This window comes from Zalophus californianus, chromosome 12 (genome assembly GCF_009762305.2).
Source record: "Zalophus californianus isolate mZalCal1 chromosome 12, mZalCal1.pri.v2, whole genome shotgun sequence".
Taxonomy (NCBI): Eukaryota; Metazoa; Chordata; class Mammalia; order Carnivora; family Otariidae; genus Zalophus; species Zalophus californianus.
Window position 1 is genome coordinate 41,485,455 of NC_045606.1, and position 16,562 is coordinate 41,502,016.

The following is a 16,562-nucleotide window of genomic DNA, read 5'->3' on the forward strand; positions in this document are numbered from 1 at the left end:
TTTTTTTAATTAAACATTTTATTGGTAAGCAAATATTCAGTCTTGTCATTCAACCTGTTCTGTGCCATCAATGAAGTCTTAATTCTCTAGAGTTAAGGTGTCCTGGCCTTGCATTATAGAAAATTGTTCAATTGGGGGCACATACAACAATATTCTAGAGGCAGGATTTTGTATTCCATAACTGATATCATGTTATCAGAAAGTTTCCTAAACCGATGTGGTCACAGCCTCAATGAAGGCCCAAGCCTAGATTACAGGCTCACTAGTTTTTCATGATATGTTTATGCAAGGGTTTGTAGTTTTTGTGAGTTCTTTCTGGAACTTTTTTGAGGTAGCCCCCACAAAAAAGAACCAAGGAATTTTCACAACTTGACCATACTTGTTAAAATCATATGTAATTATAAGAAAGAGATCTTTGCTGCCAAATACATGTTTTTAAGTTGAAAAGTAGAAATTAACAATTTTTTATCCACTACGATTATCATATAAAGGTAGAGCAAAATTTCATAAATAAATTGGTTGACTAATTTATTTATTTGTTCACCAAATGCTTCCTGAGTCCTATTACACACCAGTGTTCTTCTACACACAAGGGTACCATGACGAGTAAGATGGGCACATTCTCTAATCTGGTTGTTTATGTTTTTATTAGGGAAGACAGGCAGTAAACAACTACAAAACAAGTAAATAGATAAACCAACAGAAAGTAGCAATGCTATGTCAAGATTACTATGCTTGAGTAACAGAGTGGCTGCTCTTTAGGTTAAAGATGGTCTTTTAGAGGGGGTTACTTTCAAATCTAGGTTTGAGTGACAAGGTGCATCAGCAAAGCAAATATCTGGGGACATGCCATTCCAGTCAACAGGAATAGTGGGCACAGAGGCCCTGAGGCCAGAACTAGGTTGGCACATTCCGGGCACTGGAAGAAGGGCAGGGGAGCTGGAGTGGGCAAGAAGGAGAGTATGAGAAGTTGTTAGGAAGGGCTTGCAATGTCCTATTGGTGCTTGTAAGCGAGTAAGAGGAGTTCAGATTTTATGCTAAGTTGCTATGGGATATAATGGAGGGGGTTACATAAGCGTGACATGATATGATGAGCATATTTTAAAAAAAATATTCTGGCTGCTTGGTAGAGAATTAACCACCATAAGGAAGCAAGGGTGAAAGCCCGGAGACCACCGAAAAGTTATTGTGCCACCAGTGAGAGCTGACAGTGGCTTGTACTAGGGTGCTGGTGACAGGGATGGAGGGAAATAGGCGGAAAGGAGAAAAGTCTTGTTTTGTGGATATTTGCCTTTCGAATATGGCCTACATGATCTACTTCTAGCATCAGAAGATTGTTTCTTTCTGATTATTAGAACAAGACTTCCTAGGAAAGAACTCAAGAAGGATTTATATGTGCCTTTGCCATACAACCTCGTTCTTCCTTGGTTTTCTTGGCCTCTCATCTAAAATACTGATACTTGAACTTTCTCATGTAATAGTGTAGGAAAACCCCCCATAGTTGCCTCTCAATATGCTCCTATTGAAGGAATGCTTTGTGTTAGCCTGACTCCCTGCATCATTTGTGTACATGTGTAGTTTATAGATTTTCATGCTGTTTAGAAAAGAGTGATGATATGATAACCTCTCAAGCCAAGTTGAAAGAAGGACAAGTATGGCAGAAAGGGATGCCAGGGGCATAAGTTGCTTTGGAGGATGAGAAGACCCATGCTGAATGAACTGGATAGGAAAAAGGGGGATTTGAACAAATCACCCCTTGGACAAAACCCAGCCTGTAAGTGATGTGAGGGATAAATCACTGAAGTTCCTTACCAGTAAGCTAAGGTTTCCAACAAGCCCAGGTCAGGCATCTTGATTAAATATTTAGAAGGAGCTCTGAGAAAAGAGTGAGATGAAAAAAAAAAAAAAAAGGCAAGTGAGAGACAAGGAGAGAAAAGTTTAGAGTGGAAATGGAGCTTAGCAAAGTCAAAGCAAGAAGAGGGGAAGAGTTCCATTTCCCACTCCCCTAAAAAACAAGTAAGCAAAAAAACGACAACAAAAAAACAAAAATCAAAGTGAACCAAACAAACCTTAGTCTCTGAACAAAAGCCCAGTCGACACTTTGGTAGAAAAAACACTGGCTTTAGAGTCAGGCAGGCCTGAGTTTGAATCCACGTTCTGTATTATACGTGAATTTGCCAACAGGCCACTGTCTCTTGAGTCTCAGTTTCCTCATTTATAAAATGGAAATGTAATGCTGAAATCAGAGTGATCTTGGAAAAAAATTTAATGAGCTGGCACATTGTTTGAATCCAAGTTCTGACTTTTTATCTAAGTGTCTTTGGCAAGAGAATTAACCTCTTTAACCTTGGTTTCCTTATCTGAAAAACGGGACTAATAACTATGTCACAGATTGCTGTCTAACATATTATCACTACTTTATTGTTGTTGGAGTTTTTATTGTTTAAAAGCTTGGCCCAAAGCAAGGTATGGATAAATATTATTTTCTTTCTGCTATTTTCATTCCTTCAACACTTATTATCTCATTATCACTCTTCCTCCATCACAGAAAATCGTTTTATCCTGCACCATTCAAATTTTAGTCTTCAAATTTGCATAAATGAGTATATGCCTGCTTTGAACTATTTTTCTCCCAAGATAAATGCATGACTTCTTCCTCTCTGTTTGGAATAATTATTAATAGTTTCCCTTTTTGCTCTCAGAATTGTCCCAGTTTGGACAACAAAATACATGGTCATGCCTCTTATGGTTCCTGTTACTCATGAAATCATTCCATATGTAATTGGAAATATATATCTTTGGAAAACTCAGTGCTTTATGAAAGAAGGTTCAAGTCAAGATTAAGCTTGTAAAAATGACTTTCTGAAAAAAGCAGTGTCTTATTTACCAAATATGCAATGAATCTACCAGCAAGCCCTGATTTTTTTTAAGGTTTTATTTATTTATTTGAGAGAGAGAGAGAGAGAGCATGAGAGGGGAGAGGGTCAGAGGGAGAAGCAGACTCCCTGCTGAGCAGGGAGCCCGATGCCGGACTCGATCCCGGGACTCCAGGATCATGACCCGAGCCGAAGGTAGTCGCTTAACCAACTGAGCCACCCAGGCTCCCCCAGCAAGCCCTGATTAATGGGGGTACTCATGATGGCTTGTCACTCCTGGAACATTCTGGGGCAAACCAGATGCACTCCTGTAGGTCATTTCCTCAAGCTGCAGGTTATGAAAATACGCATGCTGTTGAAAAACATTCATGGCTCCACTCCCTCCCAAGCATAGGTTGTAGGGTTGTCTTTGTGATTCAGGTGCCATTACACACACATGGGGGAAGTTTGAATTGTCCTTTGTCATCCATGTCATGTGAGTTTGTCAAAGAACCACAGCTTTCTTTGGGAAAATGATCTTTATATGTCCCAAAAGAAGATACAGCAGGATGGTGCTGGGGACCTACTGGATGCTATTTTTTGGGATGGTGATTTCTTTTTCAACCTGTAATATAGTGGAGAAAAAGCTCTTTTAAAAATTTAGTCTGGACCTAGCCCTAGCACCATGTCAAACTGGAGAAACCATGAAACTTTGAATCCTCAATATTTTATTCCTGCTTAAACAAGTTATAGTAACAATTGTCTATTTTCTTCATAGGGTGATATTTAATCCATAATTTGATTATTGTACATTCTAACAAGAAAAAAGGAGAGGAATTCATAATGTTATAATTGATCAGTGTTAGACACTTTTTTTAAAATTCATCTCACTCCCCTCCATATGCCAACCCATACCTCACCACAGTGTAACTAGAAACTCATATAAAGCAGTCACACAAACTAGCCTCTGCCTTCAGGTAGCTTGCTAACTTCTTAGAGATATACACATGAAAAAAAGTTGAAGAAAATGAGGATACAGTATAAAATAAGTGCTAAGTTGTTAAAAATGAATACTTTAGGACAGGATTTGGGTTTGTGTTGATTATTCAGTCCACTTAGCAGAGAAAATCTCTGAATACATTACTACTTTAAAACCAAGCATTAGATGGCTTAGACTTTTTAAAGTATTGGATATAAGTTTGGATGTCTGGCAGAACTAGGGTATCAACTTTTATTAAAACAATTTCTTCTAGAAAAAACATGAAACATTCATTGCTAATATTAAACCAAACTTCCTTTTATATTAAATCTAGAATTAGAATAGGATACTTTTAATTTTTGTAACAGTAGGTGCATTATTCTACAGCAATAATAGCTACAATTTAAGGGCTTGGTGGGTGCTAGGTCTGTGGTGTAAACTGTCTCATGTTATCCTCCCAATCTTCTTAGGAGCCAGGTATCATTATCTCTGAATCACGGATGATGAAACTGAGGTCAGTGCTTTGGTCAAAGTCACACTGTTAGACGTTGATAGAGATAGTTTTCAATGCCAGGCTTTGTTCTTATTATATCACAGAATGCAGTTTGTGGAGCAAGATTATTAGTGTGATGATGTTTTCTTCCTAGATGTCATCGTTGCTTTAGTGGAAGTCACAATTTACTGCTGATCTAAATGCTTGTTGAACACCTATTTATTCCTACTTACCAGATTGTCATCATCAGACTTAACTGCTTTGCTATTTGATGACCCTTACCTCTTAGTTTCCTTAGGATTAGGTAGATGTGAGGCCACTCTGGCTTTCTTTGCTGAGGAGTTTTGCATATGTCTTCGTCCTGGTCTTCTAGCTTGATCTCAAATACACCAAGCATTTGATGCCATAGTTAACATTTACTGCTACTGACAGCAAGTACAGCACTCAAAGCTTTTCTGTAAAGGAAAAAAAAAAAGCCCTCCCAAATCTAAAATTCGGAACAATGGAAATTACCCAACATATAGGAAACTTTGCTTATCTCTCTGGTGATATTTTAAAAATAGAGCATTAAAAAGGAGCCTAAATTAAAATCTCCCTTCCTACTGTTTGCTCTAATTATTGTTCATGGAGTCATTCCTTTGCTTCTTAATTTTGTTTTTTACATCAGTGTATTCCTTAAAACCGGGGAGAATAACATCATGTGTCAGTGGATTTGGAATCATAGTGTTTAGCAATTGCTAAAATCACAGAATTTTTGTTTTATATTAAAAATTGATAGAAGTAGTATACTTTAATCATTACATATTCTTACCTATTTTCATATAAATGTATTGTTTTAAATTACTTTCACATAGAACTGATGTTTCGGGAATATATGCCACATTTTCCAGTGGTTTGAGCTATTTAGCCCCAAACAAACTTACGTTTTCTGGTGATACATGTCCTATAGTTTGAAAATCATAAAGTTAAGGAATTTTCTTCAGGAAGATCTGTCTGGAGTACTGAGCTACTCATTAATTTATTTATTCAACAGATTTTTTTTTTCAGCGTTCACTCTGATTAATGACTATTCAAGCATTGTGTACAGACTTACAGCTAATTTCATCAAGGTCCTTTCTTTCATGGTGCCACCTTTAATATTAAATAATAATAATAAATAAATAACCAAGTCAACTAAAAAATGTCACATATTGATCAGTTCTGTGATTAAAATGAAGAAAGATATCGTGAGACGGAGTAAATGGGCAATTCTTTAGACCTGGTAGTTCAAGAAAGATCTCTCTGGCGGTGTGACATTTTAAATGACACCGGTATGGTAAGAAGAAGCCAGTCATACAGATCATATATTGCACTAATTTCCAGGCATATAGTTGCATGATAGAGCAAAAGTCCTAGGATGGGAATGAGTATGACTTGTTCTTTTACCAGAAAGAAGGCTAGTGGCATAAAGAGTGAGCGGAAGAGAGGTGAATGATGAGGCAAGGCGATCAGATTGTCAAAGCCCTTATAGATTATGGTGCCCAGAGTTTGGGTTCTATTCTAAGCATGGGAAAGATGTCAGTGGAAAGCTTGAAAGGGGGAGTGACATGATGTGATCTATCTTTTTGAAGATCACTCTGGATGCTGTGTGGAGAAAGGATTATAGAGGGTAAGAATGGAAGCATAAATGAGCAGTTAGGCGGGCTCAGAAATGGTGCAGGTGAGAGATGATAGTGGCTCAAACAGGAATAGTAGCAGTGGCTGTGATAAATTTGGGATATGTTTCAGAGGTAGAGCCAAAAGGACTTATTTATTAGGTGAACAGAAGCACTGGGGTAAGAAGAAGATAATTGTCAGAGATTTTAGCCTGAGCAACTGGGTATGCTGCTTGGTAAGATGGAAAGGATGATGATTTGAAAGAGTGAGCCAAATCTCCATTTTGGGAAATTCACCATCCAGGTGAAGAAGTCAATTAGCATACAGGAGCCAGAGAAAGGATCAGGTGGGTGTGTTCCACTCAGAGAGAAGTGCAGATACAAAGCCCCAAGTCTGGACTAAATTTGATGAGTTTTAAGACCAGCAAGAGAACTGGTGTGTCTGCAGCATGAAGCAAGAAAGACAGCAGTAGAAATGAGGTCACAGAGGTTGGCCTCAGGCAGGATCATTCAGGGTCTAAAGGTCATGCAAACGAGTTTTTGGACTGTATTCTGAGGGTGACAGTAAGTCATTGGCAGGTTTAGCCCAAGTAACACAGTGTGATCAACATTTTTCAAAGGATTACTCTGGCTGTTACGTAAAGAATTGATGGGGAGAGGGTGGTGCAGGGAGGAAGGGTGGAAGAGGAGGGAAGAATGTACTAGAAGGCGATTGGAGCCAGGGATATGAGATACCTTGCAATGTGTGGGTGACTTCTGCACAGACACACGTTTTCACACCCATGTTCCATATGCTCTTTGAACATCCAACTAGAGCCAGAGAGGTGAAGGATCTATTTATCATTATAGAAACATAAATTTACATATTTACATAACATAAGTCATCTGTGCATAGTTTTAGTCTCTACTCAATTTTCTAGGAATGTAAGTATTGTGTATATTTAAGGAAGTACTGTCCTTGTTTTGTTCAGAACTCTGCCAGCAGCTGTTCACTAATTTGGACAATCAAGTCGTTGATGGCAGAGCCTCCATAGTATTTAAGTGGCCAGTAACTCACATCTATATCTACCTGCATTTGTGTCATCGTATTGATGGTTCTTTGTATAGGTACAAGCGTCTGATACCAACATGTCTTGGAGAGTAGTAGTACCCATACATTTACATATTAAAGTACATCTTATGGAACACTATACTGATTTTTTGAAAAATGTGTAGGTTAAAATACCGATGAATTCTATTTCAGAGTGCTGAACTATTGTTATATAAAGGGAACCACTAATGTGATAAATTGAGAACCACAGATCTAGGTAATGATGGATAACATAGGTTTCTGGTGATAACTGATGTTAAGCTAGATAGACTTAGATCTGATAATCTCTTAGAGCAATGTAATTACTCTAAGAACAGACAGCTAATTGGCCACAGATACTGATTTTGAACCCAGTTCAGACTATTCCAAAGCCCATATTCATTACATCATACCCATCAGTGTAAGTATTTTATTTTCAGAAGTTTATTTCCTGTAGTAGAGTGTCCTGCTTACATTCTTAGCCCAGGGAAAGTATCTTAAAGCTGTCCCTTTACTGGTAATAAAGTTGTTAATTCAGCCAATTTAGTGGTTAAAATAATTAAATTTGGATGGTAAGAAGAGATACAATAATTATTTGATCTATTATATGAAAGATAAATCCTGATTTGGGCTTTCTTCCCCCCCACCCCACTTCTCGTTGTTGGGCTATATCTTGCACAAAAGGATGGGTTTTTATCATGGTTTCTAATTTAAACTTGAAAATAGTTTCTATTTGTTTTTAATTATCTTCCTCTTATCACAAGCTTACCTCCTATTGGTTAGGTGAATGCTTCGTAACTATTACAAATGCAAAACACATACGGATTTTTACTTTAAGATTCTAGAACTAATACTTGTTTACTAGAAAAGCTGTTCAGTTTTTATCTCTGATTTCCCTTTGTAGAAATTCACTTGGTAAAATGTTCTCTTTAGTGTCAATATCAACAGTATTATTATTCTGTAGAAGAATAACTGAGAAGGAATTAACTTGGCAGTAATTCTCATGTAGAAAAGTAATTTTGAACAGACATGACAGTTTTGTGAGCCATAGTTCTAGGGACTGTCACCAAAGCATTTTAATTTTAATGTAAGAATTCGCAACATTTTAGAAAAATAGTTGCTAGGAATACATCACCAATATTTTGTTACTATATCAAAGGATTTTTTGATAGGGTTTTGACAACGGGGAAATGTAAGTTAAAATACTAAATATGTCTTCTTTTGTTTGGGCCACTTTGCATTGGAAATTGACATGGTAGTCAAAGATTGAGTTTTAACATTTCACTTTTATTGTGAGGCGATGAATAGCTTGGATCCACATCATAGGAGATTTCTTAATCTTCACGTTGCACCTTGCTCTTCATGGTGATTTGTGTCTGGCTTTGTGTTATGGATAGAAAGGGAAGATCCACTTTCTTACTGTGTTGAAGATATAAAAGAAATTAATTACACTGCCTGTGGTTGCTATCTCCACAGAATCAGATTACTTGGTTTAGGAAATATTTCATCTGTTAAAAATCCAGGGTGGACCAGAGATACTGCACCACAACTGAGTAAGAGGTGCAACCTCAAGATAAATTTACTTTTCATTACTCGGACTGTGAAAGGCAGGGCAACACATGCCCAAAAGCTGTCCCAATGAGACATCAGAGACACTGTCATCCTTTCTTTATCAAATTGAATTGTCAACCATTTCTATTTAGGATCATTTATGAGTGGTTTGAATGTTACTTAACAAGCATTATGTTACCGAGTAGTGTTACATATTGCCAAAGAAGGAGGTTTCTATGACTTCTATTTATCTTTTGGCATCAGTGCGTTTGACAAGTAACAAATGAAATTCCTCTTCTAAAATTAAATCCAGCTTCATTTCTGTCTTTCACCCATAAAGGATGAAACATTATTTGCTTCTTGGACAGTTCCTGTACTCTATCATCTTTCATTACTTTTATAAGTTCTGTCATAAATGCTTTAGCTCTTTGGCCTTGGCTTCTAACTGCCTATTATAGAGATAAGTGTCTGGGTTTGATAATATAAAATCCTCAAATGTTGCTTTACCTGCAATTAAAAAGTACTTTACAAGCAGCATTAGGGTAGGATATGGTCTTTCACTTCTCTATTGTATTTGCCTTCTCACACAATTTTGGTTCTTTATGGCCACGAAGAGCAGTGTTTTTAGAGCATTTGGGACAATTCCCTTTGCTGAGGTCCATACCTGAACACCTGCCTCTGGACACCCTCATAGGGCTGTCCCATAGCACCTTAAACTTGACCTGACTGCTATTCCATCCTGTGTTTTCTTTGTTGTAGAGGTTGACAAATTGTGGGCCTTGGGCCAAATCTAGCCTACTGCCTGTTCTTAGATGGCCTTACAGAAAGGTAAGAATAGTTTTTACATCTTTAAGAGAAAATGAAAAAAATATTTCATGGCTTGTGAAAATTAGATGAAATTCAAATTTTGGTGTCCATAAAAATGTCTTACTGGAACACAGCCACACTTACTTGTTCATGTGTTGCCTGTGGCTACTTCGGTGCCACAAAAGCAGAACTGAGTAGTTGTGATGAAGACCGTCTGGCTTTCTTAAAATGGCCTGAGCTATCTGGCCCCTTACAGAAAAAGTTTGCTGACTCCTGCTCTATTTGAATGGAAGATTTTGCCACTCTCTCCACTCTTAATCTCCCATTATCGAAACCTCAGAATTCTCTTCCAGCCTTCCCTCTTTCACATGCATCTCCTATTGGTGTAGATAAGGAGCATCTCCAGACTGGACTCCTCTCCTTTATTCTCACTTCTGCAGCTTTGCACACAGGTCCTTGCCATCTATTGCCAGGACAACTGCAACAGTTCTCCACCCCAGTTTCTCTCCAATCAAATTCACATTCTATTTGAGTATTAAAGCTGTCATGTTCAAATTAATAAATTAGATCATTTCCATCCCCTATTAAAGATGTCATCAGGACCTGCTTCCAACAGAATCAAGCCCAAACTCCTCAGCTCTGTAGCACATCCCTTCATGCATTGGTCCTGGGTTCTCCAGTTTTATCTCCTCTGGCTGCTGTACCCTCTACTCGCACCCTTGCATCCCCAAGTCCTGCAGTGCAGTACTTCTTATTGTCTGCCTAGTATGTAGGCTGCCTTTTCTTTACTGCCCTTTTACTGCCTTCTAAATTGCCAACTCAAGTTTTTTGAGATTCAGCTTAAATGTCATATTGGAGAGTCCTTTCCTAGAACCTTCCGGTAAAGGTCATTGTTCTCACATTGCATCTCAGCACTTGTGTAGATATCAGAGCTCTTCCTCCTTCTTGTATCTTTAGAACGTAGCATTTGTCACGAAGAAGATAGTAAATGTTCATTGGCTGAATAAGTGCTCATATGCTTTCAGAGAGATTCTTCATTTTAATTTTGAATTCATTTTCATTCAAAATTCTAAAATAATAACCATCAAGTCTGTTAATTCTGTCTAGTCTAGAATGAAACTCTGATTTGTGGGCAATTACCCAAAAATCTCAGATAGGCATCTGTAAGCACTATAGTATTCATTATTTAATTTTGTGGTTTTCTTTTTCCTTTTTTTTTTTTAAGATTTATTTATTTATTTTTTCTGGGGTGGGGGAAGAGTGGGAGTGTGGGGCAGAGAGGCAGAGGGAGAGGGAAAGAAAGTCTTAAGCAGACTCTGTGCTGAGCGCAGAGCCCTACATGGGGTTTGATCTCAAGCCCTTGAGATCACGACCTGAGCTGAAACCAAGAGTTGGACGCTTGACCGACTGTGCCACCCAGGAGCCCCAAATTTTGTGGTTTTTCTAACTTGCAACATTATGTACCAAGGTACAAATCAAATGTACCAATTTATCTGTTAACTCTTTCCTTTCCAAATAACTATTCGTGACCTCAGGGTAAAACAAAACAAAAACAAAAGCCCCTTTCTATTCTGAATTTTGTTATTTGTTTTATGTTGGCCTACTATTTACTATAATTTTTACTATTTGTGTAGGCAATAGTTAAATTTTCAAGTTCAGTTTTCAAGAGGAGCAGGTTATGTATAAATAGTTTGTGAACATGTTTCAGTTCCTCAAACTGGCCATTCATTTGGAGAAGTAGCTAAGCTCCTGATATTCTCTCATTCTCCCCTGTTACTGTCCTTGGATCCACATTACTGCTTGTTAGCAACTCTGTAGAAGGCCAGACATGGAGCTTATTGAGATATTTTACCTGTGTCCTGTAAAGACTGGTTAGAGGGAAAAGAATATAAAGCCGTCTAAAAGAAGATTTTAAGATTATCTATGAGTTTCATTCATCTATTATTTTCCTGGCTCCCTTTAGTATAGATAATAATGGTGAGACAAGCTTATGATTATATAGTACTCTATACTTATTCAGAGTGCTTGCGCCTACATTATGCCTCCTGCCAGGAAGGCATGGGTGGTATTGTTATAGTGATTTTTTTAAGTGAAACTGAGGCTTGGAAAGGTGAAATTACCTGCTAAAATTCTTGCAGTTCATTAGAGCTGTGGCTGAGATTAAAACCTAGTTCCTGACCCCATGTAGTTTTTCTGTGGTTTTGTTTTCTTATAAAAGTATATTGGTTATGAAGCTGTTGTCTCTTGGCTCTAAAGCTACCTTCCCATGCTGTGATTTGTGGTAAGGGGGCTAGGACTCAGAGTCCTTTTCTTTACCAATTGGCTTCTTGTTAGGTTCTGCCAGTAGGTGGATATTAGGAGGGTAATATTCTGCCTGCTGTTCCTGTCAGCATACATGAAGCAATAGTTGACTAGAAGCTTCTTTTGGTCTCATCCATTATATTTCCACAGAACTACCAGCACCAGTGGTGCAGTGCCTCTATTCAGAGCTCTGGATCCCAGGGCCTTCTATCAGCTTCTGGGTCCTGATAGTCACAACCTCTGTCCTCTATTTTTCTAGCATTATAGGTGGTAGCTGTTCTTTATAATTATGTCCATGCTACTTTAGTGTTCCTTTCATGCTTTTTTAGTTCTTCAGTACCTGTGAAATCAGTTTCCCGTGCTATCTGCTCTCTGTTGAAATACTTGGTTTTGTTTGGTTTTCCTGACAGCATGCTGCATGACAGCATGCTTAGTACCAGAAGTGGTCCTGGTAACACACTTCCAAAGATGATATTTGGGCACTGGTTTGTTTGTACATTCGTCTTGAAAGTAGTGCTGACCTCCCTGCTTATGGTATGCAGTGGCACACAATTAAACTATTACCTGTGATGAAGTATCCAGTGAAGTATTGAGGAGATCAAACGGATACTGAACTTGACTTGTATGGCAATGATAATGAGTACCAAGCCTATGCGGTGGGATGGCTTTTTATGGCTACACTGGGCAGCTTAAAGGAGAAAACAACAAACTCATGTCTTTAAACCCTTGTTTCAGATCACCATTAGAGAGAACCAGGGCTCGCAAAAGAGCCCTAAAAAGATTCTCTTGTTTCTTTTTGCTTTAGAGTTAGCCTCACTAAAAACAGACCGAATATTATAGTAGGCTTCCCATGCTTGATGTTCCTGTAATTAGTTAGCCCAGGGCCCTTGCCACGTAAGGGGATGTCCATTCTTCCCAAGACCCATCCCAAACATCTCCTATTGTCTCTAGACCCATCACTAGAATCAGCTTTCAGAATACTCCATGGGAACAAGTGTAAAGTCTCATCCAGGATGAGGTAGCTTATATTCCAGAATAACTGTAAGATTTTGCTAATTTATATTGAATAGTTCCTAAGAGTTTTAGACTGAGAGGGAACACTTAACAACTGGATTAGGCTGAATTTATTGGTATGATAAACTTGGTAGAAATTCATGATGTAGTGTTTTAATTTGTGCAGTTGGAAGTGATTCTACAAATATGGTTAACTGACTGGAACTTTGAGTTAATGGTAGTCTGCATTCAGTGAAGTCAAAACTTCTAGCACTACCGTGGCGTAATACCAAGGAAGGAATCAAAAGGCGTACAGAAGTAGATATTTTGCAGTAGATTTTCCTATGTGATTGTCACAATCAATCTCTCCCTGCCACCACCACCACACATGTATACTGTATTCCCAGCGAGAGCCCCAAGGACATTAATTTAGGCATTGAGAATATATTAACAGGTAGAACACCCTGGAGATCACTGTCTTCTATAACCCAGTGATGATCATGGGAGATGCTGGCATTGAGATAGGCTTTCTGAGTTCAGTGGGGATGTTGGAATTCTGGAGGGGAAAGGCCCAAGTGGCAGTGCCTATGACAGAATTAGTGGAAGGCAGCCGAGGAAAAGTGGCATTGAGTACAGTTTTTTCCTGCATGGGTATTTTGCTTATAAATAATTATTATGGTATCCATAGGAGTAAAAGATTACAGGCACCTTATTAAATGCTCTTTAAACTCTAAGAAGATAAAACTCTAGATTTGGTGACCAGAAGCTTGAGTCACCTTGAGAGAAGGTCCTGGTCTGTCACCAAGATTCCAGACTAAGCCAGTTCACAGATCTAGAGGCCAAGTCCTCCTAAAAATGAACCCTGAAATATTGCCACAAGTATATGCTTAATCTTTCTCCAAGCTTTCCCCCAAAGGGACCTACGGCCACTAACCAGGGCAACTATGTACTTGGGAGAGGAAAATACCCAGAATTTTTAGAGATTACTAAATATGTTCTCTAAATGTATGCTAATTCATGGGGTCCCAAAATAATAATGCAGTCCACCAGTCAAAGTGGAGATATGGGTCAAGTGACACAGGGATGGGACTAGGGTGAAGCAAGCAAGGTGTTTAGGGCACAAGAGTTGATGATGTACCTGCAGGTTTATGCAAACCTGCCTGAAGTCTCAATCCTGCATTAACAAAGATAGTTTTAGACAAACCTTATCCCCTCAGTGGGTTCATAAAACCACCCTGTGAGTATTGCCTTAATATCTGTGTATAATTGGAATACACTTATATGGAAACTGTCAAGTTCAACACACTGGCCCTGACTCATGAAGTCAGGGTTATTCTTTTTTTTTTTTTTTTAAGATTTTTATTTATTTATTTGAGAGAGAGAGAGAGAGAGAGAGTTGGCGGGGAGAGTGAGGGAGGGGAGGAGCAGAGGGAGAGGGAGAAACAGACTCCATGCTGAGCTTGGAGCCTGATGCGGGTCTCAGTCCCGCAACCCTGAGATCATGACCCGAGCCAAAATCAGGAGTCAGATGCTTAACTGACTGAGCCACCCAGGCTCCCCTGAAGTGAGTGTTATTCTGACAGAAAGGGCATGTGTGTGCTTCTGGAACTTTCCATCTCTGCCAGAATGGTGAACCTAAAGTAGTACCGCATCTCTGGGAAGACTGCAGATCAGTGCTAATATCAAAAACTTGAAATATGCAGTGGTGGTGATTTCCACTGTGTCCTCACTTAATTCACTTGGTTGGACTTTGAAGAAGATGGATGCATCTTAGAGAATTACTGTAGATTATCTTAAATGTAATCAGGCAGTGATTCCACTTGCAGCTGTGGTTCCAGATGTGGTTTCTTTACTGAAGCAAACCAACACAGTCCGTTGGACCTGGTACACAGCTATTGATCTAAAAAGTGCTTTTTTCCGTGGAACAGTTTGCAAAGATCACCAGCAGCAGTGTGCTTTTACTTAATACCATCAACAGTGCATCTTTGTAGTCTTGTCTTAGGGTTGTGTCAATACTCCTTCTCTCTGCCTTAATTTAATTCTCAAAGATTATAGTGGTACAAAGTTCGGTTGGTGAATTTGGATTTGGGAGACAGCATATACCCCAAATGTGCTGCTCTACCATATCTACTGAGTAATTCAAAATGAAGCAAGAAAAGGCTCTGCAATTAGTAGCACAAGAGTGCAAAATGCTCTCCTGCTTGAGCTTAATGAGCCATCAGATCCAATAATATTTGTTATATCTGGAAAACAGAGATGTTTGTGGAACTTCTGACAAAGGAGAATTGCAGTTATGATTGCCAGGGTTTGGAACAAAGCAGTGTCTACTTCTACAGATATATCTTTCTGAAATAACAGTTCCCAGAAGATGATTAGGCCTTGGTACAATTGGAATGCTTGATATTGGACCATCAAATGAGTATGCAAATTTAGCTTCCATCACGAGCTGGGTATTCAGTTAGGCATGAACAGTTATAATTTATCATTAATGGAAATCTAAGTTTGAGGTCATGCTTAAGCAGATACAAAAGGCATGAACAGGTGTCTCAGACTTTTACTGCACATATTCCTGCTGTATTACCCCTCCCCTTCCATTGCATAATTAAGGCCTTATGGGGGAATTTCTTATGCCTATTTGAGTGCTAAAGAGTGCTTAACTTGGTTGAGGTAAATTCATGATCTTTTTGGACAGGTCAGAGTGTGAAGATGTTTGTATTCTATGTGAATGTTCAACAAAGGGCATCTACCAGAGAACCAGCTCTGAGTAATCATGTGGATAAGATGACCCCTACTCTGGTCTTCAGTTTGCTTCTTTTTTCAGCCACTCTCATTCTTGCCCAGTGGGCCTGTAGACAGGCCACAGAAATAGAGACTATTCCTGGGCTCAGCAACGTGGACATCCCTTACCAAGACTGGTCTAATTACTGCCAGTCCTGAGTGACTAACCTGATAACCACAAAGGTCAACACTATGTCCTCAATATGACACCATACCCATTTGGAGAGGGGGAGCCTCATCTAAGGGCACATTGATTATATTAGATCTTTTTTAATTATCTAAAAATTAAGGTATATTAATGACTTCTTGATTCTGTTCGGTTGACTATTACTATTTAAGCTCAGAAACCCACATGGATCCTTGATTTCCATCTCTCTCTAGCTCTTCACTCTTTCCCCATCCATATTTCTCATCGTTAGAAGGAACGTATTTGGCATTACTCAACACAATATGATTTTCCATACCTTTGTGCCTCTGGAAGACCCAGCTTCTCTATTCTACCAACCACAATATAGCTAACATTCAAAATCCATCTCAAGTATCACCTCCTTTAATTTCTTTTTTTTTTTTTTTTTTCATTTTAAAGATTATTTATTTATTTATTTTTTTTTAAATTTTTATTGTTATGTTAATCACCATATATTACATCATTAGTTTTTGGTGCAGTGTTCCATGATTCATTGTTTGTTCATAACACCCAGTGCTCCATGCAGAACGTGCCCTCCTCAATACCCATCACCAGGCTAACCCATCCCCCTACCCCCCTCCCCTCTAGAACCACCTCCTTTAATTTCTGACAATGCTTTATATGCCTTTGTAGCATACCACTCCCCAGGCTGTATTGTAAGAACACATTACAAATGCATGTTTACCTTTACTAAACTGTGTATCCAATGAGGAGTTGGCAGTCCTATCCATTATTGCATACTGCTCTTCTGCTTCCAAGTCAATGGCTATCATGTTAATGGTTCTCAGTACATATTCAGTGAGTGAATGGAATATGCTTCTCTTTCCATTTTTAATCTTTTTACCACTATATTGAATCACAATGATATTGCGGTCTGTAGGTCAACTTAGTTAGTGATAGTAAAGCAGTGTGATG

At 38.6% G+C, this 16,562-nt stretch overlaps 1 protein-coding gene across 2 annotated transcripts in view; it reads left to right on the top strand.

Annotated features, from left to right (window-relative positions):
• NXPH1 (neurexophilin 1) overlaps positions 1-16,562 on the top strand; it is a 287,962-nt gene that overhangs the window by 238,570 nt on the left and 32,830 nt on the right. The gene's annotated exons all lie outside the window — the stretch shown is intronic.